The following is a 13,739-nucleotide window of genomic DNA, read 5'->3' as shown; positions in this document are numbered from 1 at the left end:
ACACAGCCAAGACAACCCCACCTCATTCTCTCTGGCGCTCAGCGGGGCTGGGGCGCCTCGGGGCAGCAGCGCGCGCAGCAGTTGGGGGGGGGAGGAGACCCACCTGGAGCGCGACGCAGCGGGTGCGGGAGCTATAAGTGGGCGGAGCTTCAAGGCAGGCGGTTGGCGACGGTGCCCAGCCCGCCAGAAGAGCGCTCGGCGGGCAGACGGCGGGGAGCCACTCGGTAGGGCGAGCGCGGCCGGCGGTAAGTGGGGGGATAGGTTGGTGGGGGGAGGAAGGAAAGGGAAGAGGCGGAGCGTGGGAGCGCACAGTGTCAGGAATACAATAGTGCTCCGCGCTGCCTCAGCCGCCGCCGCCGCCCAACCGCCTGCCCAACGCAGAGGCCTGACGGGCCGGGCGGGCGAGGGCCGAGGGCGGGAGCTGAGGCGTGGGGGACGGCCCCGGCGGGGCTGAGGAGGGGATTAGGGGGCAGGTGCGAGGGAGGAAAGAGAAGAAAGCGAGCCGTTAGGGGGGCGGTTACCATCCCTGCCGGACTCGCCCGGCACGGTGCCGGGCCGCAGTGTGGAGCCGGGAAGGAGCGGCGACCCGGCTGCGCAAAGGTAGGCGCCACGGCGGCCATACGCGGCGCTAGCGAGGTTGGGGGTGGCGCGCCTGGTGGGCAGTGGGAGTGGCAGCCTCGGTGAGTGGAAGCCGTCGGCGGGGAGCGCAAGGTCCCGGCTCGGCCTCGCCTCGGTCCGGATCGCCTCTGGCGTCCCTAGCGCCTTCGGGCCGAGAGCGTGTGTGGGCTGAGGTAAAGTGACTGGTGGCCCCTCTGCTGGCCAGGGCAGTTCCTGGTGGCCCGGGCGGGGGGCGGGGGGCGGGGGCGGACGCACGAGCTCGGCTGCAGCTCCCGGCTACACCGGGCAGGAATTGAGCGCCATAACTGTTGCGGTTCCCTCTGGTGCCCCTTCCCGGCGCCCCCTCCCTCCCTGCCCTTTGCCTGGTTTGGGGGTTCTACTGGGCCAGACCCGTGGCCGGAGGACCTGCTTTGCCGGCCGCCTGGGGTCGGATGCTTCAGGGAGCGAGGGCGTGCCCTGGATGTTTCGTTGTTGGGGGGCGGAAAGAGCAGAGTGGCTTGAGAGGGGAGGCACGCCGGGGAGCTCGGGTGCCCAACGAGCGGGAGCAGGAGTGGGATCGCCGGCACCCCTCGGGCCGGCGAACTTTCCCTCCCCCTCCCGTCATTGTTCGGACTCTGCGGGTCCGCGGCCACCGAGCGCCGGGCGGTCTTGAGGTGTGGGAAGATCTTGAGGGCTTTGTAAGTCTTTCGGGGAAATTTTCCCACCACAGAGCACGGCAAAGTTCTTAACTTTTCTCAAACTCTCGAGTTCGTTTTATTCCCTTGGCCATGGGCCTTCAGTCTTTTTCTCCCGCTTTTGAGAGCAGAGTCACTACTTCGGTGAAGTCTGGCTTTAAATTGCACGGGACAACCTGCGTTTATTATTTGTGCCGAGAAGGGGGGCGGGGATCTCGAGTGAGTGACCGTAATGGTGGTATGTGAAGGCATGCTTAAAAGTTTATATCGTTGTGCAGCCCTGGGACATATGTAGCTCCTAGGGATTTGGCAAGAAACTTGTTTGGCCGCTTCTCCGACTTTATGAGTTGCAAGGAAATCCATGGCCTCAGATGTGCGCGAGTTCTTTTTTTTTCTTTTCTTTTTTTTTTTTTCTTTTTTTTCTCTTTTTTTCTCTTTTTTTTCTTTTTTTTTTCTTTTTCTTTGTTTTTTTTTCCTTCCTGAGATGCGTTTATCTGTGAAGCTGAGGATAAAATCCCCGCTCCCCCGCCCCTCCACCGTCTGACTGTGTGAGAAATCAAAACCGTGTTGACGGTGATTCCACTGACCTAGAGGGAAAGGCGACCTCCTTCCCTGTGTTCAGTCTGATAGAGATAACTGCTTTCTCTCTAAACTCGGAAAGTAATGAAAAATAATTTAGGTTAAAAACTGATTGCACAACATCTTTGCTTAGTTTAAGCAACCCAGAATCCACTTTCACAGAGTAGTTCTCGGTTTAAGTACTTTCCCTGCAGCCACTTCTTGTCAGCCTGGGCAGGGGGGTTGGGGTGAGGATAAGAGAAGAGGAGTTGGCTTGAACAAAGCATCGTGTTTTTATTTAGTTTAGTACTTTCAAAACATCTGTAGACCGTGGGAATGTGGATCCCGGCCTTTGTACCCTTTGAGTAATGTAGTTCTCTCATGATTTTATAGCATCATGTGATTATTCTCCGGATAAGTGAAAATAGATTTTTTTTCTTTTTTGTTTAGCCTAGGAGTATCCTACCTCTATAACATATCATTTTCTCTTTCATTTAAAGGGAACTCTGACCTTAAATACTTAAATTGTAGAAGGATAATACTCTCTCTTAAAGGATTACCTGAGATTTTTGGAAAGTGCTTCTCAGTGCCCAGCACATATTAAGCTGTCAATCAGTGTTAGTTACCATCATTGCCACCATTTTCCTCAATTGTGTTCTTCTCCACACTTCTGTTTGCTAGAGAAGAGCTCTTAACCCAAGATTGTTGTCTTGAAACAGTTCCTTGCATCTTCTGTCGAGTCAGTTCTGGAATATTCAGGGGTGCAGGTCTGGCTCTAGAATCCACGCTTTCTGTCTCCCCTGTTTTCTGAGTCATGTTTGGCCTTAGCAGTGTGATGTGAATCTTGGTCACAGATAGGGAAATGTAGAGAAGGGCCTCCCACTTCTTCCTGAAGTGTTTATGATCAGCTGGGAGCCAGGAATGAATTGGAAGCAGCCTTAAGAGCACCTGTGACCCACCTTCTGGCCTGTAGAGGAGGTTCCCAGGAGCAGGACAGGTGATGGTGCAGGGCTGTCATCATAGCTAAGAAGTATGGGTTGGTGAAAGTTAAAATAAAGAACAGGGGATGTTAAAGGCCGGTAAGTTTAGTAGGGTCCTCGCCTTTAATAATGCTTGTCTTTTCCCTCTCTTTTTTTCCACCAACCATAACAGCCCATTTCTGGTGAAGACATGACATTACAGAGGGCCCTTACAACTCTTGATCAGGGTTACAGAGACTCAGGCCAAAAAGGAAGTTGAACATTATCATGAGATATAATGCACCTACCTCCTCATGGACCTTACACAAAATAGGAGCTGAGGAAGATAGTGGTAATATGCCAGCTTACATTAAGAAAATCTCTTATCAGGCAATAAATTACTGTGACCTCAACTTACTCACCTTATAGGTGAGAGGTGGGTGGTGGGTGACACCCATCTGGAACTCTACTGACTTGGGGATGCTTGAATGGCTCACAAGTTTCTGTTTTTCCAGTTACAGTGGTTGGGAAAGCTGAAGCATTCTGGTTTAGGGGATGGGGAGTATCTAGGATGAGTGGGTACAGGTGATGAAAGAATAAAAGGGTGCTAGCAAGTGGTCATTACAGACCAAATAACTACCACTCTGAGTCTTCTGTGTTCTGGGTCTTTGTGACTCCCCCATGGTTATTTTTGCCTCCTTCCTTTAGGTCTTTCTATAGACAATAGCAGCAAAGGTCTTACCATCAGAACTGCCTCTGTGCTTCTCTTGGAGGAGAGCAAGAAAAAAGGGTCCTGGGAAAAACTTACCTGATCCCATAGCTAGGCTTAGGGAAAGGAATGTAAGAATTCAGAGGGTAGGCAACTGAATAAAGTAAGGGGCCTGGTGTGGGGAAATAGTACTGGGGCTTTGATCAATAGGAAACACCTATGAGTTCATGAATACTCTTCAAGTGGCAAATAATTTAATCTCTTGCCCAACCCAAAAACCATATCTATACCCTGCTACCCAAGGAGCTCCTTTTCCCTTAATATTGGCTGATAGGCAAGGAGGGAAACCTGGGCCTGGAGTGCGGTTTTTGGGACTGCTGACAAGAAAATATGGTACCAGCATGGCCAGTACTCTAGATCTTGTGTATTGAAATCTCCTGGGAAATTTATTCTTTTTTAGATTATAAAAACTTATTTTGGTACAAGGTTATAATTATAAAAATGTTGCAAGAATAGTACAAACAACTCACTATATTCCCTTTACCCAAGGTTGCCGGTTATTTAGTTTGCTCTCATTTGCTTTATCATTTGCTCTTTCTGTTTCTTTTTCCAAACCATTTGAGAGTAACCACTGAGAGATTGGTACTTGTCAAGGGCTTCCTAGCATGAACAGTGGCTCAGGTGCAGCCACTGAGTATAGCAGAACATTTGTGGTGATTCAGGGCCCCAGAGGTAAAGTCTACCTATATCTCTGAAGCACACATTTGTAAATCATGTAGAATCTCTGGTTCTAGATATAGAAATCATTATCAATTGTAAAAATGATTAAGATAAACCCCCTTTTCTCACTATTCTTGACAAGTTTGTTCCTAGCTATGCCAAACTTTAACATTGTTAAGAAAATTCTCTCCACTCCCCAACTTTGCAATGATAACATATTCTCCAGCATCTTCATTTAATTCATTCAGCAAACTTGTATTGAGTGCTTTCTATTTGCCAGGGATATAAGAGGTAAAAGACACTCATCCCCTTAGCAGCTCAGCTTTCCAGTGGAAAGGAATTAAGGAATCTTCACACAATCAGAGGAGTGCTCTGCTGAAGGGGTTCATAGGGGGTCATGGGACCACCAGCTTGGTTAAGGATCAGAAGAGTAGATATCTGGTAGTTTTTTGGGATGGATGTAAACGTGACGATCCATCTTCTCTGAGGCATGCTGTTCTTAGATGACAAGGTATCTCTCTGAAGTGTGAGGCTCAGAAAGGTGAAGCAAAGGTAACTTGCCCAAGGTCAAACAGCAAGTAAGAGGTAGAATGCCTCTGTGAGGGAGACCAGCAGGAATAAGCAAAATAAAAGGTAAAGAGAAGAGATTGCCACAGAGATAACAGCGGGTGTCGTAAGGGCACTGAGGTGGGAGAGAGATGTGGAAAGGGTCCACAGAGGTTTGGCTAGGACCTGGGGAAGGAAAGATGAAGTAGTCAAGGGAAGATTGACAAGGCCTTATGGGATCTCATTAAGGAGCTTGTGTTTTATTCCAAATACAATGAATGGGAGGTTGCTGGAAGGTGTTTTTCACCTTTTCTTAAACCACATGATGTGTGTGTGTGTGTGTGTGTGTGTGTGTGTTTACTCCTGAAAAGCACCTAGTGAGGCCTGAACAAAAATGATTTAAGAAAGTCGTTTCCCCTTCAGTGTCCCATCTTGTGATCCAATAGAGGCAATGTTCCTGGCCCAAATGTGTAGGTCTTAAACAGTTTTTACTGCCCACCATTAAAGTGGCTAAAAAAGAGTTGCTGTGATGCTGGAAGAAGCTGGTCCTTCAGAATGCTTCTAGAAGGAGGTTTAATTAGGCTCATATATCTGATGCTTTTTAGGCTGCATTAAGGGAGCTCTTTCAGCTTTTACTGAGCCCTGTCACATGGGGAAAAAGTAGAATTGGGAGAAAAAGTAATTCCTGGAAACCTGAGTTGTTCGATGTTAGAAATGGAACTGTCGAGTATAAGACTTCAGTTTAAATATATCATGATAAAGATACTTCAGTGACTAAATGGAAATTTTTTGTGTTTTTTGTTTGTGCCATCTGTGATGGCAGACAGCACATTTGTGAGAATCTGGTAAGATTTAAGTATCTTTCAGTACTTATATATTTATTTATTCTCATCCAGGTACTGGAGATTTTTCTATTTGAAAGTATTTATTATGTGCAGTGTCAACCTCACAGAGGAAAACCAGTGTTCTATAGCTCTTCCTATATGTACTGGGCCACAAAAATATTTACTTTTAAGTAGCCTCTGTCATTTAGCTTTTAGGAGGAGGATGGAGGTTAGCTGGCAGCTGGATAATCTAGAATGGCCTCACTCACACATCTGGTGGCTGGCAGACTGGGTTGTTCTAGGGCTGCAGTCCCCAACCCCGTCCCCCATCCGCGGAAAAATTATCTTCCGTGAAACTTAGGAAACGGGAGTGGGGGTGGGGTAAGAGCAGAAGTTGAGCCGGGAGTGAGCAGAGCTTCATCTGTATTTACAGCCACTCTGCTCCCCACCGCTAGCTCGCATCACTGCCTGAGTTCCTCCCCCACCCCAACTCCCTGTCTGTGGAAAAATTGTCTTCTGTGAAACCAGTCCCTGGTGCAAAAAAGATTGGGGACTGCTGGTCTAGGGGACCCAAAGCTGTGATGGCTCATCTCCACACTATGTGGTCTCTCCTCCAGCCAACTAGTCTAGACGTTTTTTTTTTGTTTGTTTGTTTGTTTTTTCTTGGAGACAGGGTCTCTGCTCTATTGCCCAGGCTGGAGTGGTGAGGCATTCATAGCTTATTATAACCTTGAGTGATCCTCCAGCTTCAGCCTTCTGAGTAGCCAGGACTACAGGCATATGCCATCACACCCAGCTAATTTTTTCATTTTTTTGTACAGATGGAGTCCCAGGCTGGTCTCAAACTCCTGGCCTCAAAGGATCCTCCTGTCTCAATCTCCAAAAGTGCTGGGATTATAGGTGTGAGCCACTGTGGCCTTGTTAACATGGTGGTCTCAAAGTCACACAGTAGCAAGTGAGAGCAAGCACCAATGCACAAGCACTTTTCAAGTGTCTGCTTGCATCACATCTGCTATTGTCCTGTCAGCTAAAGCATGGAAGTGCTTCCGTGGCCCACTCCAGAGTCTTGTGGGAGGTGGCTATTCAAGGGTGTTGGATACAGGGAGATGTGAAAAAAATTGGGGGCTGTTGCTGCAGTAATGCATAATAATTAGCAATGAATGTAAGCTTTGATAAATCTTATTAAATACCCATTTCTGAATGTAGAATGTAGTGTATTCTAGAGACTAAGGAATATGATTGTGCCATTAGTAATATCTTCTCTCTCGCCAAATGTGGAGTGGGGTGATGGTTTCTCTATGAGGAAGCCAAAGGGAGACTGTGTGGTTTTGGACATACATACTTGTGAGTGGCATAACTGCTCACTGATCTTGTGAGCCCCTGGATTTCTTCGATCTCCTATTCAAGCTTTATCACAAAAACCTAGACCATACTAGGTTTTGTGGTCAAGCAAAAAGACTGTTTTTTGGGAATCCACCATCTAAGAGATGAGAGAAACATTTGCAGTCTTTCCATGGAACCTTCATGTGATTTATAATTTTTACCTAAGAGAAGAAATCGTTATTTGGGCATTGTAATAAGGACAAAGGATTCTCTGTAGGTATGTTTTATTTGGTTAAGATTTTTAAATCTCCCTGTGTTTACAGTGAAGAATCCAGCACTGTAGTGTGAAGTGAGTGGCTAAGAACTACCAATTGGGGGCATCAGCCATTGACCTTTGCTCGTGAAGATCTCAGAAGTAACACTTTTCACATAACTGAAATAGGCTTTACAATAGTTTGTTTGTGGCCTGAAATATATTACATAAAAATGCAACTGGATCCTAGGAGGTACATGTGGGAAACTATAGTAGGCTCATTTTATACAACTTAGAGATGTACATTCCTCCAGAAAATTGTCTAGTCATAGAATCTTAGCTTCCCTTCTTTCCTCCTAGGATAAAAATTCAAAATCTGACATTTTAAAAGTCAGTGACTTGGAAGGAGCCATAAAATGTATAAACACACATATCATTTGACCCAGCAAACATTTCCAGGAATTTATTCAATAAATTTTACAAATTAATTGGAGTGTTGCTTGTAATAGCAAAAGATTAGTAATACCCTAAGTGTCAATCCAGGCTTGGTTATACAATGGAATGTTACACTGATAATACATGATCTCTAAGATGTACAAAATGAAAAAAAGCAAGAAACAGAATAGTGCCATTGTATGCTACCATTTATGTAAACTATATAGTGAATGGGGCAAAAATATATCCACTTTTGCTTACATAGACAAAATATCTCTGGAAAGATATTCAAGACAGTGATAATTTAGGGGCATTCTTGGCTGGGGGCAGAAGGTGAGAGGGAGACTTTTAACTGCATAAAATTTTATATATACCTTTTGAATTTTAAGCCATATGAATATATTTCCGTGTTTTAAAAATTCCATAAACTCCTATCCAAGTTGATGTGATCAGAGCTATCCCTGTTCAAAAAAAATATCCAGTCAGTTTTTCCCCTAGAAATGCATCACAATAGCATACTTCTGAATTTTTAACTATAGCCCTGCCTTTTCCAGAATGTCATATAAGTGTAATCATTTAATGTGTATCTGGTCTGGCTGCTTTTATAGGATTCATATATATTATGTGAATTAATAGCATGTTCTTTTTATTGCTGAATAGTATTCCATTATGTATATTTACCACTGTTTGTTGTTTACCTGTTGAAGGGCAGCTTGGTTGTTACCAGTTTTTTGGTGATGGATGACGAATAAGGCTGTGGCAAACATTAGCATATAGATCTTTGCATGGACATACGTTTTCAGTTCATTTGGGTAATTACCTAGGAGTGGGATTGTTGGGTATTTCTTTGTCAGAAACTGCCAAACTATCTTCCAAAGTGGTTCCACCATTTTTGCATTCCCACCAGCCATGAATGTGAAGTATATATTGAGGTTCATTTTCCTACACATGGGTGTCCACTTCTCCCAGCACCATTTGTTGAAAAGACTATCTTTTCTTCATTGAATTGCCTTTGCACCTGTGTTAAAAATCAGTTGAGTATGCTTGTGGGCATCTATTTCTGGGCTCTCTGTTGATCTACCTGTCTATTATTTTTCCATTAACACACTGTCTTGATTAGTGTAGCTTTATTTTAAGTCTTGAAATTAGGCGATATGAGTACTCTGGCTTTTTTTTTTTTTCCTTCTTTTTCAGAATTGTAGTGGTGAGAGGGGACATCCTTAACTTGTTCCAATCTTGGAAGGCATTCCATCTCTCACCATTAAGTATGATGTTAGCTGTAGGATTGTTTTTGTTTTTGTTTTTTGTATATAACCTATTGTGCAGAAAAGAGTTAACACACTAGGCCTGAGGCTGCTATCTTTCAAAGGCATGCTCGCAAGACTGGCCCTTGGCTGGTGTGTGGGAAATTGGCTTTTCAAATATTTTTTTAAAAAATAGATTATATTCTACCTTCATTTATTCCTTTCCCAATGCTCTTCATTTTTTATGGTAATCTAGGTTTCCCACATTAATCACAATCTTTTTACCTGAAGAATTTCCTTTAACATTTCTTTCAGGGCACAGGTTTTAAGTCCTTCCCCCTGAAGATTAAGCCTTTTTGTTCTGTACTGGAGATAAAGGAAAGGCATCTGGGTGAGTTTCACAGTGGCTGCTGTTTTCCTCAGCAAGCAAGCACCATAGTGGGAACTTTGAGATTTTTCCTGATCTTCCCTGTGACAGCCTGGTGGGATTCTTGTAGGAAAAGCTTGTAAGAGGAAGGGAACCCCTCTATATGGAGCCCAGGAGCTTCACACTCTCATGCCAGCACATACTCTGGCCTCCAGTAATTTGTAAGAATTACCAGTTTAATCTTCCTACAGATTTATATGCTCAGGTCCTATGTCTCCCTGCAGGCACCTGTCTCTCCAGATATTGGGATAGTGGTAGTCCTGTGACCTCAGTTCTCTGATATGTCCAAGAAAAGAGTTGCTTTTCAGTTTGTGTAGCTTTTTCCTTATTGTAAGGGAGGAATATGATGACTTCCTAGTGCTTTACATTTCCGAGCTGAAACCTGAATCCTAAAATAAGTTGGTTTTGTTTTTTTTTTTTTTTGAGACAGAGTCTCACTCTGTTGCCCAGGTTAGAGTGCCGTGGCATCAGCCTAGCTCACAGCAACCTCAAACTCCTGGGCTCAAGCGATCCTCCTGCCTCAGCCTCACGAGTAGCTGGGACTACAGGCATGCGCCACCATGCCCCGCTACTTTTTCTATATATATATATATTTTTTTTTTTTTAGCTGTCCATATAATTTCTTTCTATTTTTAGTAGAGACGGGGGTCTCGCTCTTGCTCAGGCTGGTCTCGAACTCCTGACCTCAAGTGATCCTCCTGCCTCGGCCTCCCAGAGTGCTAGGATTACAGGCGTGAGCCACCGCGCCTGGCCTAAAATAAGTTTTAATCTACATAAATGTCTAATGCAGTGCATGGCACATAGAAACTCAGTACAGGTTAGTTTTCCTTTATTTTTATTTTTCTTACCCCCTTGCATTTTATGGTTGTATGCCTAGGGAGCCAGGAATAATTGATTCTGGTCTGGGTTCTGCTGGTTTTAGGCTTTAAAAACCTCAAAACCACTGGCAGTATGTTATGTTTTCCGTACTGTCTTCCAAAATTCTATGTATGCCTTTTAGAGCATGATTTAGTCTATCTAGATTATAGGTTTTGTTAGTGACCATTTGTTTGTCATTTTTATTCCCCACGTTGCCAGGTGCAATTCAGTTCAGCAAACAGTTTTTGAGTGCCTGATATGGCTTGGATATTTGGCCCCTCCAAATTGCATATTGAAATTTGATCCCCGTTGTTGGAGGTGGGCCTGGTGTGAGGTGTTTGGGTCATGGGAGCAAATCCCTCATGAAAGGATTGGTGCCTTCCCCATGATAATGAGTGGGTTCTCACTTTATTAGTTCATGCAAGAGCTGGTTGTTTAAAAGAGCCTGCCACTACCTCCTCCCTCTCTTGTCCCCACTCTTGCCATGTAACACGCCTGCTCCCCCTTCACCTTCCACCTTGATTGGAAGCTCCCTGAAACCCTCACCAGAAGTAGATGCTGATGCCATGCTTCTTGTACAGTCTGTAGAACTGTGAGCCAAATAAACCTCTTTCCTTTATAAATTACCCAGCCTCAGGTATTTTCTTTATAGCAATGCAAATGGACTAATACAGTGTCTAACGTGCTATGAGTGAGGCACTAGGTATTGAGTAGAATACAAGCCTGAAGTGGAAAGTGAAGCAACCAAGGGGGTCTGCAAGGGCAATGGAAGCCTTACAGAGGGAAAGATATTGCAACTTTCAAAATATCTCCATTTCCATCTAGAAAGATTTTTAAAAGTTTTTTAAGAATTCTGTTTTTAATTATACCAGTGATACATGAATGCATTCTAGCAAAAATTGAAAAGTTGTAGAAAGAGCCATGGTTGTTCTTGACATCCTCATCCTATCACATTCTCTTTCCCAGGGGTAATTTTGATTATTTTTATTTTACTATGCAAATTGCTATAAGAAATATGTCCTCTGATAATTTAGTGAAATATTTTTATAATTAAGGGAATAAGCATCCAAATTACTTTAACTTTTAAGGAATGCTTATTTAAAGAGATGACTGTCATCATTCAGTTTGGACGTATGGCCTGATAATAGTTCTTTGTTTCACTTTATAGTATAACTATTTTAATTTTTAAATCCTATCATTAGTGGTAGGTAGAACTGTTATAGTAAATGGAAAATACAGAAATTAGTATTGATCAAAAAGATGACCTATTGACATTTTAGAAAATATACAATAAAATGGACTTTTTTGGATTGTGTATGGTTCTGTGGATTTTAATACATGTATAGGTCAGTGTAACCACCACCACAACCAAGGTACAGAACAGTTTCAAACTCCTTTTTGCTAGCTCTTCAGTCATAATTTCTTCCCACCCCAACCCCTGGCAGCCAGTGATCTGTGCTCCATCATCATAGTTTTTGTCATTTTGATAATGTCACATAAACAGAGTCAAGCTATATGTAATCTTTTGAGGGTTTTTTTTCCTTTTTTTGGTTTGTGCTGTCCAATATGGTATTTTGAGTCTTGTTTTTACCACTCAGCATAGTGCTTTTGAGATTCATCCAAATTGTTGTGTGTATCAGTAGTTTGTTCTTTTTTATTGCTGAGTAATATTCCATTGTACAGATGTACCACAGCGTGTTTAATCATTCACCATTGAAGGGCCTTATAGGTACTTCCAGTTTTTGGTGATTATGAGTAGAGCTGCTGTAAAAATTCATGTGTATGTGTGCACATAAGTTTGCACTTCTCTAGGGCAAATATCTGGGTGTAAGGTTGCTAGAATTATACTACCATTCATGGTAAAACTAGTTAGCTACAGTTTGAATGCTAGAATGGGTAGAGTAGCAGAGACCCAAGTTTTAATCCTGCTTCTTCTTTTTACTAGCTGTACAACCTTGAGTGAGTTTAACCTCTTTGTGCCTCAGTTTCCTTATTTGTAAACTGGGATTGTTGTGTGGAATGAATGGCATATTAGCATATTAAGGATCAAGTGCTGAGCAATGTGTCTGGCATACTGAACATTTTATTAACTCATGTTTTTTGTTTTTCCTTTTCTTTTTTTCTTTTCTTTTTTTTGGAGACAGGGGGTCTTCCTCTGTTGCCCAAGCTAGAGTGCAGTGGTGTGATCATAACTCACTGCAACCTCAAACTCCTGGGCTCAGGTGATGCTTTTGCCTCAGCCTCCCAAGTAGCTAATACTACAGATGTGCACCAGCAAACCCCAGCTAGTTTTTCTTATTTTTTGTAGAGATTGGGTCTTGCTATGTTGTCCAGGCTGGTCTTGAAACTCATGTTTAATAGAACCTTTTCTTGTCAGAAACACTCATCTTTGATTAATTAAAATGGAGAAGTTAATTAATTTATAAGTCTAGTGTGTTTGGTAGGCAAGCCTTCAAAACATGCTATCTGTTTGATATGTTGTCCTCAGTGGTGAAAAAGTTTAGGAACATAGATATATGGGAGTTCTGCATAACATCCAAAGGTTAGACCAGATGCCCAATTTTGCTTGCCCTCCCAACTTTGAAGAATCATAGTCACCAAAACCTGAATGCATTGCTATTTTTCATACAAGAGGCTATAAAAAGTAGCGCAGAATCAACTAATAGCCAATGAGTGCTTGCTGTATGCCATGACCCAGACTAAGCACTCCTCTCCTCAAATGTATATGAACCTGAGTACCTCCCCACAAAGTAAGTAATTTGTATAATCACTACACTTTATTTTTACAATTTTTTAAAAAGCTGTTGAAGATACTGATGAGGTCTGATTTCTTGGAGCCCCCATGATGTGAATCATCTACAATTTCTCAAATGCATCTTAAAACACATCTTTTTACAAGAGATATCCCCAATTTTAAGGAGCACATTGAGGAGAGAATTGTGAAAACTCTTCGTGCCCACTCAGATCTCTCCTTAGAGCACTATATCATTAGAAAATGTAATGGAGATACGTTTTTTGTATAGCTACTGTGTAGTATGGTCTGGCTCTTGGCTCAGTCTGAGCAGACACCAAGGGCAGAGGGGATATGTTTTTCCTGCAGAATTTCCTCCTGTCCTATGAAGTATGCACAAAGGGCTACCCACCAGGCAGTGGATGAAATCCAGTATGTGCAATGAGGAACCTATATGTCCTTTCTTGTCTATTAATTCAGTTGTTTTGTAATGTTTTCACATGACATAATTCATCAACTGTGATAGTTCTTCACCTGGGATTTCAGGAGAACTGGGTGGAACAAGAAGTCTTGAGCACACAGTCTTAGGGCTATCATTTCTGGACTGTTTCCTCACTGCCTTCTCTCCCCTACTATCACCAACAATCCAACACTCATGTTTACCTGGAACCTTTCCTCACAACTGGAACATCCTTCCCTCTTTGCCCTGCCAGTCTTGCCTGGGCCAGTTTTTCCAAATGCTTACAAATTGTCAGCAAGAGACCTTCCCACCCTACCCCCAACTCCACTCTTTTGGATACCATCCCTTACTCCATATTCCCTCATTAAGCACTATCTTTTTTATTGCTTTGGCACCTACT

At 43.3% G+C, this 13,739-nt stretch overlaps 1 protein-coding gene across 2 annotated transcripts in view; it reads left to right on the top strand.

Moving 5' to 3' along the window:
• The first annotated feature begins 216 nt into the window (after positions 1-216).
• JADE3 (jade family PHD finger 3) overlaps positions 217-13,739 on the top strand; it is a 136,454-nt gene continuing 122,931 nt past the window's right edge. The window contains exon 1 of one of the 2 annotated variants that reach the window (XM_069463139.1): positions 217-245. The gene's annotated coding sequence lies outside the window, so the exon portion shown is untranslated. Of the gene's footprint in view, positions 246-308; positions 601-13,739 lie in introns of those variants that run through there. The other variant, XM_069463138.1, reaches the window with a different exon arrangement.

This window comes from Eulemur rufifrons, chromosome 30 (assembly GCF_041146395.1).
Source record: "Eulemur rufifrons isolate Redbay chromosome 30, OSU_ERuf_1, whole genome shotgun sequence".
NCBI lineage: Eukaryota > Metazoa > Chordata > Mammalia > Primates > Lemuridae > Eulemur > Eulemur rufifrons.
The sequence above is the reverse complement of the archived record's forward strand: the minus strand, read 5'-3'. Positions and strand labels throughout refer to the sequence as shown.